This window comes from Saimiri boliviensis, chromosome 7, assembly GCF_048565385.1.
Source record: "Saimiri boliviensis isolate mSaiBol1 chromosome 7, mSaiBol1.pri, whole genome shotgun sequence".
Lineage (NCBI taxonomy): Eukaryota > Metazoa > Chordata > Mammalia > Primates > Cebidae > Saimiri > Saimiri boliviensis.
In genome coordinates this window covers 120,671,831-120,693,009 of record NC_133455.1, presented here as the reverse complement: position 1 = coordinate 120,693,009, position 21,179 = coordinate 120,671,831, and the positions used below count along the sequence as shown (strand labels likewise).

General features: G+C 42.8%; 1 long non-coding RNA gene across 1 annotated transcript; it reads right to left on the bottom strand.

Moving 5' to 3' along the window:
• Positions 1 to 1,464: 1,464 nt before the first annotated feature.
• On the bottom strand, positions 1,465 to 8,018 carry LOC141585197 (uncharacterized). The gene is made up of 3 exons (XR_012518611.1): positions 7,727 to 8,018; positions 7,439 to 7,582; positions 1,465 to 2,627 (listed from the first exon to the last, which is right to left on the bottom strand). It is a non-coding gene; the product is annotated as an uncharacterized LOC141585197 (long non-coding RNA).
• Between the last annotated feature and the right edge of the window lie 13,161 nt (positions 8,019 to 21,179).

The following is a 21,179-nucleotide window of genomic DNA, read 5'->3' as shown; positions in this document are numbered from 1 at the left end:
TAAATAAATAAATAAAAAGGAAGTCTTTTGGTAAAAAGAAATGTTCCCTTATTTTTTGCTATTAGTATTTTGTTTTTTAGTTTGAACTATGAATAGCTTCTTGACTGCCTAAGATTGTGCTACATAAAAATCCAGCAACTACCCTAATCGGCAAAATGATAGAACGAAACAACTCCAAAAGGAATGTGACTAGGACTAAATTATGGTTTTGTTTTGTTTTGTTTTTGAGACAGTCTTACTCTGTCGCCCAGGCTGGAGTGCAGTGGCTCAATCTCGGCTCACCACAACCTCTGCTTCATGGGTTCAAGTGATTCTCCTGCTTCAGCCTCCCAAGTAGCTGGGATCATAGGTGCGCACCACTATGCCTGGCTAATTTTTTGTATTTTTGGTAGAGATGGAGTTTCACCATTTTGGTCAGGCTGATCTCGAACTCTTGACCTCAGGTGATCCGCCCACCTGGGCCTCCCAAAGTGCTGGGATTACAGGCGTGAGCCACTGTACCTGGCCGATTTTTTTTTTTTTTTAGATGAAGTCTTATTCTATTGCCCAGGCTGGAGTGCAGTGGTGACATCTCGGCTTACTACAACCTCTACCCGCTGGGTTCAAGTGATTCTCCTCCCTCAGCAAACCTCTGGCCCACCCAAGTAGCTGGGATTACAGGCACCTGCCATCACACCCAGCTAATTTTGTATTTTTAGTAGAGATGGGGTTTCTCCATGTTGGCCAGGCTGGTCTTGAACTCCTGACCTCAGATGATTTGCCCACCTTGGCCTCCCAAAATGCTAGGATCGCAGGTGTAAGCCACAGTGCCTGGCCCTAAATTATGTTTGTATCACTAGAAATGGAGTGAAATATATGAATACAATATGTCTCCGTTCACTGATGCAAAGTCTGTCAACAGAATGGAAGCAAGAATTCCTGAATTAGGTTATCATCAGTATATATGGAATGCTGTCTGATAAACCTCTTTACATAGTTTCTTCATTTTACTTTTCCCAGATTTTGTACTTCTTAATATTGTATACACATACTAAAATATTTTTTTTTTAAGAGTCAAGGTCTTGCTCTGTTGCCCAGGCTTGGGTACAGTGGTGTGATCAGAGCTCACTGCAGCCTCAACTCCTGGGCTCAAGAGATCCTCCCACCTTAGCCTCCCAAGTAGCAGGGACTACAGAAGCACGACAACATGCCCAGTTAATTTTTAAATTTAAAATTTAAAAATTAGCATAGGGAGACAGGGGCTCCCTATGTTGCACAGGCTGGTCTCAAACTCCCAGGCTCAAGCGATCCTCCTGCCTCAGCCTCCCAAGGTGTTGGAATTACAGGCATGAGCCACCATGACTGGCCTAAAATTCTTGTAATGAGAATAACCATGGTCAAAAGTAATAAATTGTGAATATATAATAGAAGTGAAATATCTATTTCAAATAATTTATATGATAAATATAATACAATTAGTGCAGCTCCACCAAAGTCTCATCTAAATAAAATTATTGACTATTATACTTTTGGCATGAATCAGTTCTCATTGTGAGAATGTTAATTCTTTGGTGTTCCTAGGATGCAAAGATATGTAGTTGTTCTTCGGTATCTGTGGTGGATTGGTTCCAGTACACTTTTCCAAAACGAAAATCCACAGATACAGTTGCTGATATGAAATGGCATAGTATTTGCATATAAGCTATCTACATCCTCCTGCATACTTTAAATCACCTCTAGATTGTTGTAATATCTCATACAACGTACATGCGATGTATGTTGTTGTTATACTGTATTGTTTAGGGAATAATGCCAAGAAAAAAAACAGTCTATACATGTTTAGTACAGATGCAACCATCCATTTTCTTGTCCAAATTTTTTTTTTTATCTCCAATTGGTTGAATCCATGGATGCACAGAATCCAGGATCCATGGTTACAGAGAGCTGACTCTGTGTGTGTGTGTGTGTGTGTGTGTGTGTACTCACCAATTCTTCACTTATTCAACAAATATTTATTGAATTTCTACTATATGTGAAGCATAGTTCATGATCCTGGGGATATAGTGGACAAGCTCCTTGCCTTATTGAGCTCACATTCCTATAGGGAAGGGAAGGTTCAAGGCCTTCTCAGATCTTTGCTGGGCATGCACACAGCCCTAAGCATATGCTGCTTTGTAGATTCCAGAATGAGTTAGAGCTTTTCAAAGCTCCTAGGAACATACCATCCTCTGGCTTTTCCTTTTGAGCTTTAGGTTAGTCTCTCTCTTTTTTTTTTTTTCTTCTTTTTTCTTTTTTACACCTGACAGCAATAATTTAAGTGAGAGGGTTAGTCTCTTGTTTGCCCTAAAATCATCCACTACTCAGGCAGGAATGACGGACGTTAAACAATGCCTTGAAATACTTTCAATAAATCCCTCTGGAGAAAAGGGTTTTTATCTTTTTAACCCTGGATAAGATCATAGTTAGGTTAGATAAAGATAGTCTTGCAAGTGGGGTCTTCCAGAGAAGCATCAGACAGACAAATAACTACAGTATCATGAAAATGAAGCTTTGAAGGTGCTCCAACCCCATTCTTCTTTATCCAGTGGCTGCCAGGTTCATGGGGTCACCAGGATTGTGGACTCTTGGTTTCCAAGGCTGCCAGGGAGCTGGAGAAAGGAAGATGGAAATAGGATAGCTAAAATGCCACAAACCTCCTTGTTCTTACTAAGATTCAACCATTTGTCTTGAATAAATTCTTCCCAGATTGCTGCAAGCCATTGGTTAACTTCCAGAATTCTGATAAAGTTAATTCTAACAATTTTTTTTGCCAGTTTTCTACCTGCTTTTATGAGGAAAGAATTGTGGGAGTTTCTTACTCCATCATTTTCACTGCCATCACTCATAGGGATTAATCTTACAAACTTAATGTCATGGAATGAAATGGAAAAGGCACAAAATAGTACATAGGGCATAATTCTATGAATATAAAGCTCAAAAATAGGCCAAACACAGCGGCTCACACCAGTAATCCCAGCACTTTGAGAGGCCAAGGTGGGAGGATCGCTTGGGCCCAGACTGGAGAACAGAGGTGTGATCTCGGCTTACTGCAATCCACCTCACCCTCCCAAAAAGCTGGGACTACAGGTGTGCACCACCACACTCAGCCTCAAAAAAATTTTTTTTTAATTAGCCGAGTGTGGTGGTATGCACCTGTAGTCGCAGCTACTTGGGAGGTTGAGGCGGGAGGATCACCCAAGCCAGAGAGAAGGAGGCTTCAGTGAACTTTGATTGCACCACTGTACTTCAGCCTGGGAGACAGAGACCCTGTCACACACACACAAAAGTTCAAAAATAGGTAAAACCAAACGACATAGGCAGGGATGTGCATATAGGTGATAAAATGCTAAAGAAAATGAAGAACATGATAACCATAAAATCCAGGATGGTGCTTCTTGAGGATTGGGAAGGGGTACCCACCAGCCTTCTAGGGCTACAGGTAAGTTCTGTTTCCTGAGCTAGGTGATGGTTACGTGGGCAGGAATATCACAACTATTTGTTAAATTGTACTTATATGCTTTGTGCACTTTTCTTTTTCTTTTTCTTTCTCTCATTCTCTCTCTTACTCTTTCTTTCTTTCTTTCCTTCTTTCCTTCTTCCCTTCTTTTGACAAGGTCTCGTTCTGTCACCCAGGCTGGAGTGCAGTGGTGCAATCTCAGGTCACTGAAACTGCTGCCTCCTGGGCTCAAGCAATCCTCCCACCTCAGCTCCCCCAAGTAGCTGTGACTATAGGCAGGCACCACCCCCGCCAGCTAATTTTTATATTTTCGGTAGAAACGGAGTTTCACCATGTTGGCCAGGCTGGTCTGGAACTCCTGACCTTAAGTGATCTGCTCACCTTGGCCTCCCAAAGTGCTGGGATTATAGGCATGAGCCACCGTGCCCAGCCCACATTTCTTTATGTGTATTATATTTCACAATAAAACATTTAAAAATTAAATAGATACTTCATTTATAATTTGCACCAAGCAGGAAGTGAACACATTCCACTCACACAGAATTCAGTTGTATGCCATCATATTTAACTACAGCACAGGGAAAAGTAAGACAGTATAGCCAAAATTGATTTTTTTTTTTTAACCTCATGATGTAACAGTAAAATAGCTGTTATAATATCTACTCATTCATAGGAGAGCCTTGCTGGCTTTATTTAAAGGCCATCTATTTTTATTACTGTTTAACAAACTTGGTCTTCTGTTTCCTCAGTAGACAGTAAACTCCTCAATATTATTCGAGCTCCTAGGACAGATCCATGTCTGTTTTGCTTACAATAACATCTCTAGTACTTAGCCAATTGTAAGGGGTCCATAATCATTAAATCAAGAATGAATGACAGCAAATTAGGAAAAAAGGGAAAAGGTTGATATAAGTAAGTGCACTGATTTTAAGTCAGGAATGGAAAGAAAAAAAACCATAGAAGGCAAAAATAAACAGAAAAACCATGAGAATTAAAATGGAGCATGCCTTAAACAAGTTACTTTTTCTCATATAAAAAAATAATGGAGGTGGCACGGCAGACTTTTATATCATCAGGAGCCCAGGTGCCCATCTTTCTGTTTGACCATCCTCAGTTCATGATTTCTAGTCTTGAGGTCACCTCCAGGTCCAAGATGGCTGCTAATACTCCATTATTATATCCAGGAATAAGGAAGTCAAAGTAAAGGAGCACACCATATTAAGGGGATTTCCAGAAGTTCCATACAACACTCTACTTTACATATTGGGCCCATCATGGTGGCTCACGCATGTAATCCCAGCACTTTGGAGGCTGGAGTGGGAGGATCTCTTGAGACCAGGAGTTCAAGACCAGTCCAGACAATGTAAGAAGAACTCGACTCTACTGAAAAAAAATTAAAAATTAACCAGGCATGGTGGCACAAGGCTGTCCAGAGGCTGAGTTGGGAGGATAGCTCAAACCCAGGAGGTTGAGGCTACAGTGAGCTATGATCATGCCACTGCACTCCAGTTTAGGTGACAGAGGGAGATCCTGACAAAAAACAAACGGCCAGGCACAGTGGCTCATGCCTGTAATCCCAGCACTTTGGGAGGCTGAGGCAGGCAGATCATTTGAGGTCAGCAGTTCGAGGTTCAGCCTGGCCAACATGGGGAAACCCTATCTCTGCTAAAAAAACAAAAATTGGCCGGGCATGGTGGCATGTGCCTGTAATCCTAGCTACTCCGGAGCCTGAGGCATGAGAATACCTTGAACGTGGGAGGTGGAGGTTGCAGTGAGCCAAGATCGAGACACTGCACTGTAGCCTGGGCAATAGAGTGTGACTCTGTCTCAGGAAAAAAAAAAAAAGTGAACAAACAACAACTAGAAAAATAAAAAACAAATACATCTTACTGGCCAGAACATAGTCACCTGTTCAAATGTAGATATAAGGAAAGTAGGGAAATATCAGAGCCGCTAACACTTGGGATTCCATTCACTAGGGCAAAGGACAGATTAGATTTGTCTCTGCCACAGGAAGAATTTAATCAGAAAGCAAATAGATGAACCTGTACACATCAAGAGGTCCTGAGTACAGCATAACTCTACTACCTAACAATACAAAGCAATCATAGTTGTTAATAATACAGATTCTGAGACATCAATAAAATATTAAATTATGCGTACCAATCTTCTGTAAAAAAGTGAAGATGTGGTTGGGCGGGGTGGCTTTCACCTGTAATCCCAGCACTTTGGGAGGCCGAGGCAAGCAGATCACAAGGTCAGGAGACTGAGACCATACTGGCCAAAATGATGATACCACATCTCTACTAAAAACACAAAAATTAGCTGGGCGTGGTGGTGCACACCTGTAGTCCCAGCTACTCTGGGACTGAGGCAGGAGAGTCTCTGGAACCCGGGAAGTGGAGGTTGCGGTGAGCCGAGATCATGCCACTGCACTCCAGCCTGGATGACAGAGCAAGACTGTCTCAGAAAAGAAAGAGAGAGAGGGAGGGAGGGAGGGAGGTGGGTGTATAATACATTTTCTGAAGAAGTCTGTCCAAAATATGCTTGAGTTTGGAAGGTTGAAATGGCAGTGAGCTGCGACTGTGCCACTGCACTCCAGCCTGGGCAGCAGAGTGAGACCGTATCTCAAAAATAAATAAATAAATAATGAAAATAAAATTTAGGGCATATAGATAAGAAAAACTTAATATCTAGAAGTCAGATCCAATGTAGCTAAGATTTTGCTATAATGTTCTAACATCTTTTAAAAGAAACTGATCTGAAATTTTCACTTAGAATTTGCTCAAATTCAAATTTTAAAAGCAGCCACATTACTTTCAGGAATCATTCTCAAAAAAAAAGAAAAGAGGAAAAATCTGCTTTTTCCCTTAAAAAAAGTCAATTTAACACAATAGCAGCAATGAAAATTTAATAAATGCCACAAATAAATTTAGTTTAATAAATTTGATTTGACTGATTTGGATATTTCTCTTAAATAATGATAATGTGGTTCATGTTGTAGAACAGACTGCATATTCTTTGGTGAATGTATGTGCTTATTAATGAAAAAGATCACTTGGCTATACAGACAGTAAATGCAAATACCATTTCAGGGGCCCAGAAGTAGAAAACAAAGTGACTTGGTTTGCATTATTACTGTTAATTGCATTAAAATATATACAATAGAGGTGACCAAATTGCTTGAATTTTAATAGCTGACTACTAGAATGATATATAACACATATATAAATATATCATAGATAGATATCTTAGTTCCCTAGCTGACTACTAGAATGATATATATCACATATATAAATATATCATAGATAGATATCTTAGTTAATCAAGATCACTGACCTTTGGTGTTAGGTGAATGTTATTTGACTCACTCAAGAGTTAAGGATAACATTTATGATTAAAATAAAAATAATCTTGGAAATTTTATAGTTAACTGACTCCTCTGTTTTCCTCTTAGTCCACATCAAATTAATCAGCAGCTCTTTGGGTTATGCCTTCAAAGAGCTCAACCTCTTCTCCCCAACTTGCTCATTTTTAGACCAAGCCACTATTGTCTGTCAACCAGATTATTGCAACAAGAATCTAATTGGTCTTTTTTTTTTTTTTTAATGAGTCTCTCTTTGTCACCCAGCTTGGAGTGCAGTAGTGTGATCTTGGATCACTGCAATCTCCATCTCCTGGGTTCAAGTGATTCTTCTGCCTCAGCCTCCCGAGTAGCTGGGATTTCAGGCACATGCCACCATGCCTGGCTAATTTTTGTATTTTCAGTAGCGATGGCATTTTGCCACGTTGGCCAGGCTGGTCTCAAACTCCTGACCTCAGGTGATCCCCCCAACTCCACCTCCCCAAGTGCTGGGATTGCAGGCATGAACTGTGGTGCCCAGCATAATTAGTCTTCTTGTTTAATATCTCCACCCCCTTTCTTTTCAATGTAGCAGCCAGCAAAATCCTCTGAAAACTTACATAGGTAGGGCATGGTGGCGCGCACCTGTAATCCCAGCTACTCAGGAGGCTGAGGCAGGAGAATTGCTTGAATCCAGGAGGCAGACGTGGAGAGCCAAGATCGCACAACTGCACTTCAGCCTGGGTGACAGAGCGAGACTCCATCTCAAAAAAAGAAAAAACAAAAAAGAAACTTACATAGGTAAACATCACTCTTCTGCTCAAAACCCTTCAGTGGCCTTCCTTCCTCAGAGGTGAATGGAAAAAACCAAAGTCCCACAGCCTACAAGCTTTGTCTGAATCCCATACCTTCCTGATGTCATCTGTGCTTGCCTCCTGGTGCACTTGACTCCAGCCATTTCCTACTCATGCTGTGTACCTCCAACACTTGAAACGTGCTCCATACTGTTCCCTCTGTGTGGAACACTCTTGCCCATTTTACTGCGCCTTCTCACGCGTTTCATTCAGTTCTTTGCAAATGTCACCTGATCAGAGAGGCCTTCCCTAAGCAATCATGGCATCTGAAATAGTGCCGCTGCTCTCATCACTCTCTAGTTCTGCATTTTTCTTCAGACCAGTTACTTCTACCAGCTACACTCTAAATTTGTTTACATGTTTTTCATGTCTCTGTCTCCTAGAATACAAGCTCCATGACAGCCTGGAATTTGTCTTGTTTCCCACTCTGTTTTAAATGCCTGGATCAGTGCCTTTCACTCTGTCACCCAGGCTGCAGTGCAGTGACTCGATCTTGGCTCATTGCAACCTCTGCCTCCTGGGCTCAAGTAAGCTTACTGCCCCAACCTCCTGAGTAGCTGGGATTACAGGTGCATGCCACCATACCCTTCTAATTTTTTTGTGTTTTTAGTAAAGACAGGGTTTTGCCATGTTGGCCAGGCTGGTCTCTAACTCCTGGCCTCAAATAATCTACCCACCTCGGCCTCCAAAAGTGCTGGGAATACAGGCATGAGCCACCATGCGTAGCCATAGTGTCTCTTTGTGACAAAATTTCCTCTTCCTTTAAGGACACAGCCCTAATGGCTTCATTTCAATTTAATTATGGCTTTAAAGCCTTCATTTACAAATACGGTCACATTCTGAGGTATTAGACATTGGGGTTCAACACATGAATTTTAGAGGAACGTAATTCAGCCTGTAACAAGTAGTTTCCTGGCTTTCTTCTTTACCACATGGGTCTTTTTTTTTTTTTTTTTTTTGAGATGGAGTCTCACTCTGTCCCCTAGACGAGTGCAATGACACTATCTCAGCTCACTGCAACCTCCACCCCCTGGGTTCAAGTAATTCTCCTGCCTCAGCCTCCCAAGTAGCTGAGACTACAGGTGCATGCCACCATGCCCAGCTAATTTTTGTACTTTTAGTAAAGACGGGTTTTGCCATGTTGGCGAGGCTGGTCTCGAACTCTGACCTCAGGTGATCCCCCCACCTTGGCCTCCCAAAATGCTGGTATTATAGGCATGAGCCACGATGCCCAGAGTTGTTTTTTTGTTTGTTTTTTGTTTGCTGGGTTTTTTTTGAGACAGAGTCTAGCTCTGTTGCCCAGGCCAGAGTGCAGTAGCGTGATCTCGGTTCACTGAAACCTCCACCTCCCGGATTTAAGCGATTCTTCTGCCTCAACCATGTGAGTAGCTGGAATTACAGGCACCTGCCACCATGATCAGCTAATTTTTTTTTCTTTTTTGTATTTTTAGTAGAGAGGGGGTTTCACTGTGTTGGCCAGGCTGATCTTGAACTCCTGACATTGTGATCCACCCGCCTTGGCCTCCCAAAGTGCTGGGATTACAAGTATGATCCACCGTGCAAGGCTTTTTTTGTTTTTTTTTAGAGTCGGGATCTAACTCTGTCGCCCAGGCTGGAGTACAGTGGTGTAATCATAGCTCATTGCAGCTTCAAATTCCTGGACTCAAGTGATCCTCCTGCCTCCTGAGTAGCTGGGACTAGAAGTATATGCCACCGTGCCTGGCTAACTTTTAAATTTTTTTGTAGACATGAGGTCTCATTATGTTTTCCAGATTGATTTTGAACTTCTGGGTTCAAGCAGTCCTCCTACCTCAGCCTCCCAAAGTGCTGGGATTACAGATATGACCCACTGCACCTGGCATGGCCATTCTTTTTCAATTTTCTTTGCTTATTTATTCTCTGTCTTCCTTCTATGTGTTAGAGTGCTTAGAACTCAGTGTTGGGGTTCCTTCTCGTTGTTCACACTTTATTCTTACCTACTTCTTTGGCTTCAAATAATATCTATGTGCCAATGACTTCTTTATGTATATTTCTAGCTCTGCTCTTTGTCCTGACTTCTGCTTCACATATTAAGTTGACATTTTCATCTGGATGCCTTGTAACATATTAACATATTTGAAACAGAACTTTGGTTGGATGAGGTGGCTAACACCTATAATCCCAACACTTTGGAAGGCTAAGAAGGGAGGATCGATTGAGGTTAAGATTTCAAGACCAGCCTGGGCAACATAGGAAGACGCTGTCTCTACAAACAACAACAACAAAAATAGCAGGGTGTGGTGGCCTGTGCCTGTAGTCCCAGCTACTCAAGAGGCTGAGGTGGAAGGATTTCTTGAGCCCAGAAGTTTGAGGCTGCAGTGAGCTGTGATCTGCCACTGCATTCCAGCCTGGGTGTCAGAGCAAGGAAACAAAAGAAAATCAGATCTCTCCATTTTCTCTAAACCTGCTCCTGCCTCTGTCTTCCCTACTTCAGTAAATAACACTGACATTTACTTGGTTACTCAAGTCAAAAGCCCAGGTATTCTTCTTGATTCCTTTCTTTACCACCATTATCCAAACTATGGTCAAGTCCAACAGTTTGGATCCTCTATAGATTATGAACACATTTTCCATATCTGTTTATTTTCTCTCCAACTCACTAAGCTACCATCTCTCAGCTCCTAGCTGGTGCCCCTGTGTCCACACATTTCCCTACAATCCAGTCTCTGTACAACAACCAGAGTGATGTTTCTATTCAGATCAGGTCATTTCCCTTGAAATTTCTAAAATGCCCTTGGTCCTTTATGTATGGTCCACCTTATGGGGGTCCCATAAAACTTAGAATAAAACCCCAAATCTTTACCTTGGCTTAAAGGCCTGTGCCCTCCCTCCCTACATCTTGTACTAATCTCCCTTTGACCATTACCCAAACTCCTTCCCACCTCTCTGGACCTTTGTATTTGCTGTGCCCAGCATTAAAAGAATTGAATTTGGAGAACGTTAGGCTGAAACAGCTCCAGGGCCACCGGTTTCTCAGTAAGCAAACTAAAGCCCACCTCAATGTAAAGGGTGAAACCAGCAACCACCCCTACCTAGGACTTTACTGACCAGAAACTTCCAACTAACTTTTAACTAGGGACTTTCTAGTTTCACCAATCAGATATATTGTCTTCGTCTTGCTTCCGAGAACACCTTGTGAAGGTTCTCCTCCTGCATACCACTTCTTGGGGGCTGATGCCCCCTGATTCATGAACCACTGTCTGCTGAAATACACTTTTCAAAATGTAAATGTAACTACGTTTATCTCAACACCAGCCAGAATTGCTCTTTCCCAAGCCTTAGCCATGATTGGTTCTTTCTTGTCACTCAGTTATCAACATAAAGTCATTATCAAACATCACTCTCATTTAATGTCATCATAACATATGATCTGCTATTTTATTGTAAGCTTTGTAGACAGTATAGACTTTATCTGCTTCATTCAGAAGTGTTTTCTTAGTGCTTAGAACAATGCCCACTCCTGATAGGGGCTAATAAATATGCAGTGAGTAAAATTATAGATTTAACTATAATAAGGTGGTATAGCTAAGAGGCACTGCAATCAGAGTTGGATTTGAGGTCCTACCTCTTAATACTCCCTAACCTTCACAATTATGTCACATCTCTAAACTACAGTTTCCTAACTGTGAAACAGAGATGATGCTGACGCCCGGTTTTAGAGTCCTTTTGGGAACTAAATAAGAGAATGCAGAGGAAGCCCTTAGCACTCGGTTGAATAAACAGTTAATGTTAGCATTGTTCTTATTTTTTTTAGAATTCTCCTGTGAAATATTAAGTCATATGCCTAAATGCACCTTTCTCTGGTGGGCAGAGTGGCAGTGCCTGGATCAGTAGTACAACTGCTATCACACAATAGCCAAGGACAGGAAATACAAAGAATACCCTATCCCCTGAGGATCGCAAGGGAATTCAATGGCACACAATGTTATGACTAGATTTGGAAGCTGGCCGACTTACTAATACCACCATAGGGTGGTTGAGGAAAATGCCCCCAACCTCCCAAAGCCAACCTCCACCCTAGCTGCATGCCCCACCTCCTCCCCCTCACATAGAAGGGCCTGTGAATCACCGCATCCATTCTGCAGGACCTAGATCCTTCCCATTTCAGCCTGTGTTCCATGTGAAGCACATCATAGGCTGCCAGCCCCTTCATTTCCCAGCCCAGACCGTCACAGCAGCATTTTCCAAAAACGACTCTAACAGCAGCACCGGTTCCACATGTTCTTCTTCCACGTGACTTCAGCAGTCTCCCAGTGAGAGGTGAAGCTATGTTTTCTTCTCAGGCCAGGTCATAAAAAGGCAATACAGGCTGGGTGTGGTGGCTTATGCCTGTAATCCCAGCACTTTGGAAGGCTGAGGCAGGCGGATCACTTAAGGTCAGGAGTTCGAGATCAGCCTGGCCAACATGGTGAAACCCCCATCTCTACTAAAAATACAAAAATTAGCTGGACATGGTGGTGCACACCTGTAATCCGAGCTACTCAGGAAGCTGAGGCAGGAGAATGGCTTGAACCCGGGAAGCAGAGGTTGCAGTGAGCTGAGATCGTGCCACTGCACTCCAGCCTGGGCAACAAAAGCAAAACAAGAGCGAAACTCCGTCTGAAAAAATTAAATTAAATTAAATTTAAAAAATAGAAGATGATACAGCTTTCTGATGTTCTCCTGGAATGCTCACTCTTAGAATCCAGTCATGCACCCTGAGAAATCCCAGGCTGTCTGTGGAGAGGCCCATATGGAGAGGAACCCCATGTTCCTCCCGGGCCCTGAGCCCCCTGAACTCTGGGCTAGGAGCCAGCACCTCCTTGCCAGCCATGTGAGTGAGTTATCCTGAAGAGCAGATTCTCCTCAAGCCACCAGCTCTTGCCACAGGTACGGAAGTGAGACTACCCTGGCAAGCTGTCCCCAAAACAAGATTCAGCAAAACAAATGACGATTCCATCTCCAGACAAATATTCCTGATAACAAAGTAGACAATTAATATGCATAAAGCCCATTTTTGCTGATGTCTAGGCCAAAATGGCAATGCTTTTTTTGTTTTTATTATTTATTTATTTATTTTTGAGACAGGGTCTCATTCTATTGCCCAGGCTGGAGTGTAGTGGTGCGATCTCCACTTGCTGCAACTTCCGCCTCTTGGGGCTCAAGTGATTCTCATGCCTCAGCCTCGGAGAAGCTGGGACCACAGGTGTGTGCCACCACACCCAGCTAATTTTTTTTTTTATTTTTAGAAGAGATGAGTTCTCACTATGTTGCCCAGGCTTGTCTTGAACTCCTGGACTCAAGTGATGCACCCGCCTTGGCCTCCGAAACGAGATTACAAGCATAAGCCACCTGGTAATCCTTTTTTTTTTTTTTTTTTGAGATGGAGTTTCACTCTTGCTGCCCAGGCTGGAGTGCAAAGGCATGATCTTCGCTCACTGCAACCTCTTCTGCCTCCCAGCTTCAAGCCTTTCTCCTGTGTCAGCCTCCTGAGTAACTGGGATTACAAGTGCCCACCACCAAGCCCAGATAATTTTTTAGTAGAGATGGGGTTTTACCATGTTGGCCAGGCTGGTCTCGAACTCCTGACTTCAAATGATTCACCTGCCTCAGCCTACCAAAGTGCTGGGATTAGAGGGGTGAGCCACTGTGCCCAGCTCCAAAATGGTAATTCTTTTTTTTTTTTTTTTTTTGAGATGGAGTCTTGCTCTGTTGGCAAACTGGAGTACAGTGGCATGGCACAGTCTCGTTTCACTGCAACCCCTGGCTCCCAGTTTCAAGCGATTCTCCTGCCTCAGCTGCCCAAGTAGCTTGGATTACAGGTGCACACCATAACACCCAGGTAATTTTTAGTAGAGACGGTGTTTTGCCAAGTTGGTTAGGCTGGTCTCGAACACCTGACCTTGTGATCCACCTACCTTGGCCTCCCAAAGTGCTGGGATTACAGGTGTGAGCCACTGCACCTGGCCCAAAATGATAATTCTTAATAAGTGAAAATTTTATTTCAGATTCCTTTTTTTTTTTTTTTTTTGAGACAGAGTCTCATTCTTGTTGTCCAGGCTGGAGTGCCATGGTGCAATCTCCGCTCAACACAGCCTCCACCTCCTGGGTTCAAGTGATTCTCCTGCCTCAGCCTCCCCATTAGCTGGAGTTACAGACATGTGCTGCCATGCCCAGTCAACTTTTAGTAGAGCCAGGGTTTCTCCATGTTGGTCAGGTTGGTCTCGAACTCTCGACCTCAGCTGATCGTCCTGCCTCAGCCTCCCAAAGTGCTGGGATTACAGGCATGAGCCTCCAGGCCCAGCCAGATTATTTTAATTATTCAGTTTGTCTGCTCCTTAAATGTTTGGCGTTTTTTAAAAACTGAGATCTGAAGGTAGTTGGCCCAGATAAAGAGTTTTGTCTGCATGAAATTTTTATGCTTCTCTCCTTTTATCAGGTGGGTTTATTGTAAGATGTGGCAGTGACAAAGAATGCAATTAACATTACAGAAACATCTATTAAATGTCAGATACTAAACTGTGTGCTTTATATGCTAACTCATCTAATCCTTCCACAACTCTAGTAGGTGTTATTTATTCTCACTTTAAGAATAAGGAAATGGAGCTGGGTGTGGTGGCTCATGCCTGTAATCCCACCACTTTGAAAGGCCAAGGGGTGGGCACATATCTCAGGTCAGGAGTTCGAGACCAGCCTGGCCAACACAGTGAAACCCTGTCTCTACTGGCTGTGGTGGTGGGTGCCTGTAATCCCAGCTACTCGGGAGGCTGAGACAGGAGAAGAATCATTTGAACCCAGGAGGTGGAAGTTACAGTGAGCTGATATCGCGCCCCTACACTCCAGTCTGGGTGACAGAATGAGGCTTCTTCCCCCTAACCCCCAAAAATAAATAAATAATAAGGAAATGGTTTCAGAGGTTTAAAGCTTCTGGAATCCAAAATTCATGCTCTTTTCACAAATTTCAGTCTTTTTCCCCCGGAGCCTCCAGGAAATATGACTATAGGTGAATCTTGCCTCAAGTTTAAATACCATATCAGAATGTGTTCAGGCCTGGTGTGATGGCTCATGCCTGTAATCCCGGCACTTTGGGAGGCCAAAGTGGCTGGATCATTTGAGCTCAGGAGTTTGATAACAGCCTGGGCACCATGGTGAAACCCCATCTCTATCAAAAATACAAAAAATTAGCTGGACATAGTGGTGCACCTCTGTAGTACCAGCTATTCAGGAGGCTAAGGCAAAAGGATCGCTTAAGCCTGGAAGACAGAGGTTGTAGTGAGCCAAGATCAGGGCACTACACTTCGGCCTGGGTAAAAGAGCGAGATTCTGTCTAAAACAACAACAACAACAGTGTGTTTAGCTGTAAGTAACAGAAAACCCAACCAATAGTGTTTTCATCCATAAGACACTTATTGTCAACAGAAGGATTAGAAATGCGAGTTTGCACTGTGGTTCCAATCAGGAGTAGCCATATAATTTGTGGGGCCCAGTGCAAAATAATAAAACGGGGCCCCTTGTTAAAAATTATTAATAACTTCTAGTACCATAGAACATTAATCCAAGCACAGGGTTGTTCTACGTGCTGAGGCTTGTATGACAGGTTCAGAGGCTGAACCTGGTTCTAACGCTCTCAGAACTTTGGGTTGGCATCTGAAATTTTCTTGTCCCTTCTTACTGGGTTGGAAGATGGCTATTGAAGAGGATGAACAGAAAATTTCCCAGAAGACTTCTACTTGCATTCTGTTGACCAGAACTGAGTCATGTGGCTGCCCCTTGTTCAAGGGCATATAGGGAGGGGAGTAAGTAGCAGGCAAAGGGAACTAAATTGTCACAGTGAACTTAGATCAATAAAGATTTAACCTCTACAGAAGAGTACATTGGGCTGGGTGGCCAACATGGTAAAACGCTCTCTCTACTAAAAATATAAAAATTAGCCAGGTGTGGTGGTGTATGCCTGTAATACTGGCTACTAGAGAGGCTGAGGCACGAGAACCGCTTGGCCTTGAGAGGTGGAGGTTGCAGTGAGCCAAGATGGTGCCACTGCAAGCCAGCCTGAGTGACCAAGCAAGACTCTGTCTCAAATTAAAAAAAAAAAAAAGCTGGGCATGGTGGCTCACGCCTGTAATCCCAGCACTTTGGGAGGCCGAGGCGGGTAGATCATGCGGTCAAGAGATCAAGACCATCCTGGTCAACATGGTGAAACCCCATCTCTACTAAAAATACAAAAATTAGCTGGGCATGGTGGCGTGTGCCTGTAATCCCAGCTACTCAGGAGGCTGAGGCAGGAGGCAGAGGTTGCGGTGAGCCGAGATCGCGCCATTGCACTCCAGCCTGGGTAACGAGAGCGAAACTCTGTCTCAAAAAAAAAAAAAAAAAAGCCCAGGTGTGGTGGTTCTTGCCTGTAATCCCAACACTTTGGGAGGCCAAGGCAGACAGATCACGAGGTCAGAGTTCAAGACCTGCCTGGGCAATTTGATGAAACCCTTTCTCTACTAAAAATACAAAATTAGCTGGGTGTGGTGCACATGCCTGTAGTCCCAGTTACTTGGCCTGAAGTCCTGGTTACTTGGGAGGCTGAGGCTAGAGAACTGCTTGAACCTGGGAGGTGGAGGTTGCAGTGAGCAAAGATTGTGCCACTGCACTCCAGCCTGGGTTACAGAAAAAAGGAAAAAGAAAAAAACAGAAGAAGAAGAGTACATTGCTATCCCAAATGAGGGTTCTATTAGCAAGATGATGGGTTGGGGTCATGGCCATTGACTAAGCAATCACTGTATCTTCTACAAATATCTTTACAGAGTCAGCACACACTAAACCTTCCTATATCCTGTGGTTCAGCCAAATTGGAATATACTGTAAGCATACTCTTAATTTCTTGACCTTGCCTTCTTATGCTTTTTCCTCTATTTAGAAGTCATCATACATAGGATTTTGTATGCATATAAAACTTACCCATACTTCAGTCTACTGAAAACATCATTTCTGTCATGAAGAATTATCTGGTTCCCCCAATAGGGTGCAATTGTCCTACCTCTAAATTCTTAAGAATACTTACCTAGACTAAACGTGGTGGGTTACGCCTGTAATCCCAACACTTTGGGAGGCTGAGGCGGGAGGATTGCCTGAGCTCAGGAGTTCAAGACCAGCCTGGGTAACCTGGTCAAACTCTGTCTCTACTAAAAAAAATACAAAAAAGTTAGCCAGGCATGGTGTGTGCCTGTAGTCCCAGCTGCTCAGGAAGCTAAGGCAGGGGAATTGCTTGAACCCAGGAGGCGGTGGTTGCAGTGAGCCAAGATTGTGCCACTGCACTCTAGCCTAGGTGACAGAGAGGCACTCCGTTTCAAGAAGAAAAAAGAATACTTACCTTTAAATTCCAATTGTGTATATTTACCTTATCACCCCTGTAATGAATACTGTTTCGTCTGCCTAGGACTTAGTAAGGCATCTTGCTAAATGGGCCATAATAATGGGCATGCAACCCAATCCAGTGAGTCAGAGTCTTTCTCTGTAATTTTTCAAATTGGGTCTAGGGAAAAGAATCCCCTTTCCTCACTGGTCACAGAATTAAAAACTTGCATAACTGGAATGCTTTAAATATGTCCCTAATGTATCCCTAACCAATGCCCTGTGTCAAGGAAAATTCTAAATGAAAGACCTAATTAAAAAGAGTATTCATCAAGGTTTAATTTTGAATTTTAATAGAAAATGTAAATCAGTATTTTTGTGACCTACAACCAGAAAGAGATTTTTAAATACAGTTTTAAAAGCATGAATCAATAAGGAAAAATATCTATGACTTTTTTTTTTTTCTGGTAGCTGGTATGTAGCTATATGACTATTATTACATCATTTTTTGGTCAAGGGATGAAGTCTCACTGTCGGCCAGGCTGGACTGCAGTAGCACAATCTTGGCTCACTGCAACCTCCACTTTCCGAGTTCAAGCGATTCTCATGCCTCTCAGCCTCCCAAGTAGCTGGAATTACAAGTGTGTGTCACCATGCCCTACTAATTTTTGTATTTTTTGTAGAAACACGGTTTCGCCATGCTGGCCAGGCTGGTCTCAAACTCCTGACCTCAAATGATCCACCCGCCTTGGCCTCCCAAAGTGCTTGGATTATAGGCATGAGTCACTGCGCCTGGCCTGTCAATACATAAAATTTAAGGATTTCTGTTTAGAAAATGACACTATGGACAAAGTTAATAAGCAGCTAACAGAGTAAGAGAAGACATTTACAAAGTCAAAATCTGACAAGAGATTAATATCTAGAATCTCAAAGAATACCTACAAATCAACAAGAAAAAGGCAATGACCACATACAGAAATGGGTGAATGATATGAACAGCCAATTTAAAAATACAAACCCAAAAACTGAGCATGCACAGGAAGTGCTTAAAATCATTAGCAATCAGAAATGTAATAAAAAAAAAATAACACTTCACACTCATTACACTGCAAAAAGTTGTAAGTCAGCATGATGTCAAGAACTGGCAGGGATGTGGAGATGGAGGAACCCTCATGCCAGGGTTGTGGAGAGCAAGCTGGCATTACTTAAGCAAATAAAATAGATATCTGTCACCCAACAATTCCACTGTTGTAAGTACAAAAAGTTCTCACATGATTTGTTCAGGAACATATAGGAATATGTTCGCTGTAGTATTATTTATGATGTCCACAGTGAGGAAGGTAGATGAGTGAAATATGGGGGATGTACATCATGGGAAATTCAGTAGCAGGCAGACACAATGTATTAGAAATAACATTGTATTTGTTTCCTAGAGCCACAGTAACAAATTACCACGAATGTGTGGCTTAAAACATCAGAAAGTTCTTGAGGCTCTAAGTCTAAGATTAAAGAACTTGGCATGGCTATGTTCAGAAGTAAACACTAGAGTGAATATGTTCACGTATCCCTTCGTAAACTGTATGAGATCTTTTGTACCCAGGAGTGGAATCATTGGATCATAGACATACATTTTATTTGACGAAGTAATGACAGCTTGCTCTCCACAGCAGGAAAGGATACTTCTTTGCTTCTTCCACTTTCAGGTAGCCTCATGTTCTTTGGCTTCTGGCATAATGACTGCAATCTCTGCCTCTGTCTTCACATGGCTGTTTTCCTTCTGTGTCTTTGTTTCTGTTTTCTTATTTTTATTTTTATTTTTTTGAGACTGAGTCTCACCTTGTTGCCCAGGCTGGAGTATAATGGCGTGATCTCGGCTCACTGAAACCCTTGCCTCCCGGGTTCAAGCAATTTTCCTGCCTCAGACTCCCGAGTAGCTGGGATTACAGGCATGCACCATCACGCCTAGCTAATTTTTGTATTTATAGTAGAGAAGAGGTTTCACCATGTTGGCCAGGGCTTTTGGTAGAGACACTCTACTAAACATTTTAGTAGAAAATGTTTTTTTCTAAGAGACAGCACCGTACTGTGTTGCCTGGGCTGTGGTGCAGTGGCACAATCATAGCTCACTATATAGACACTCTGCTAAACATTGTAGTAGAAAACGTTTTTTCTAAGAGACAGCACCCAGCTTGTTTTCTTATAACAGCAATTACATGATAGGTCTCAAATTCCTGGCCTCAAGTGATCTGCTGCCTCGGCCTCCCAAAGTGCTAGGATTATAGGCATGACCCACTGCAATATAGGCCATCTCTATTTTCTTTTCTTTTTTTCTTTTTTTGAGATGGAGTTTCACTTTTGTCGCTAAGGCCACAGTCCAAGCAATCTTGGCTTTCTGCAACCTCCACCTCCTGGGTTCAAGCGATCCTCGTGCCTCAGTCTCTCAAGTAGCTGGGATTACAGGCACCTGCCACCACTGCCAGCTAATTTTTTTGTGTACTTTTAGTAGAGATGGGGTTTCACCATGTTGGCCACAGTGGTCTCAAACTCCTGACCTCTGGTGACCTGCCTGCCTTGGCCTTCCAAAGTGCTGGGATTACAGGTGTGAGCCACTGAACCCGGCCTATTTTCTTATAACAGCAACTGTATTGAAGAAGGTCTATCCTGAATTGAATATGACCTCATCCTCTTTGATTACATCTACAAAGACCCTATTTCTTTTTCTTTCTTTCTTTCTTTCTTTTTTTTTTTTTTTTTTTTTTTTTTTTTGAGACGGAGGCAAAGGGCACCAGGCACACTGGTTTACACTTGTAATCCAGTGCTTTGGGAGGCTGAGACAAGAGAATTGCTTGAGGCCAGGAGTTGTGACCAGCCTGAGTAACATAGGAAGACCCTGTCTCTATTAGCCAGGTGTGGTGACACATGCTTGTAGTCTCAGCTACCCGAGAAGCTGAGGTCTCACCAGGAGTTAGAGGTTGCAGTGAGCCATGATTACAGCACTGCAGTACAGTCTGGGCAACAGCTTGGCAGCTTGAGGCCCTGACTCTTAAAAAAAAAAAATTCTCAAAATATGATATACAAATGATCAACAGGTTCATAAAAATGCTTAATATTGGCTGACTGAGGTGGCTCACGCCTACAATCCCAACACTTTGGGAGGCCAAGGCAGGTGGATCACAAGGTCCAGAGTTCAAGACCAGCCTGGCCAACACAGTGAAACCCCATCTCTACTGAAAATACAAAAATTAGCTGGACACCATGGCAGGCGCCTGTAATCCCAGCTACTCAGGAGGCTGAGGCAGGAGAATCGCTTGAACCTGGGGGGCTGAGGTTGCAGTGAGCTGGGATCATGCCATTGCACTCCAGCCTGGGCAGCAAGAGGGAAATTCCATCAAAAAAAAAAAAAAGCTCAATACCAGTTAGGGAAATACAAATTAAAACCACACAAGGTATCACTTCACACTTGTTAGAATGGCTGTTAACAAATTAGTACAGCCATTATGGAAAGCAGTATGGAGGTTCCTTAAAAAACTGAAAAAACTGAAATAGAACTACCATATGATCTAAAAATCTCAATGCTGGCATATATGCAAAACATTTTAAAGTATATCAAACAGATATCTGCACTCCCATGTTCATTGCAGCATTAGTCACAATAGCCAGGAAGTAGAATCCACCCAATGTCCATCAGTGGAGAAATGAATAAAGAGACTGTGGTGTATATGTACAATGAAATATTATTCAACCTTTAGACAGAAGGAAATTTTGTCACTTGTGAGAATATGGATACACCTGGAGGTTATTATGCAAAGTGATATATGGCATGCACAGAAAGACAAATACTACATGATCTCACTAATATGTGGAGTCTGAAAAAGGCAGACTTGGCCAGGCACGTTGGCTCACACCTGTGATCCCAGCACTTTGGAAGGCTGAGGCAGGTGGATCACCTGAGGTCAGGAGTTCAAGACCAGCCTGGCCAATATGGTGAAACCCCGTCTCTACTAAAAATACAAAAATTAGCCCGGTGTGGTGGCAGGCACCTGTAATCCCAGCTACTCAGAGGCTGAAGCAGGAAAAGTGCTTGAACCCAGGAGGTGAACACTGCAGTGAGCTGAGAGCATGTTACTGTACTCCAGCCGGGGTGACAAAA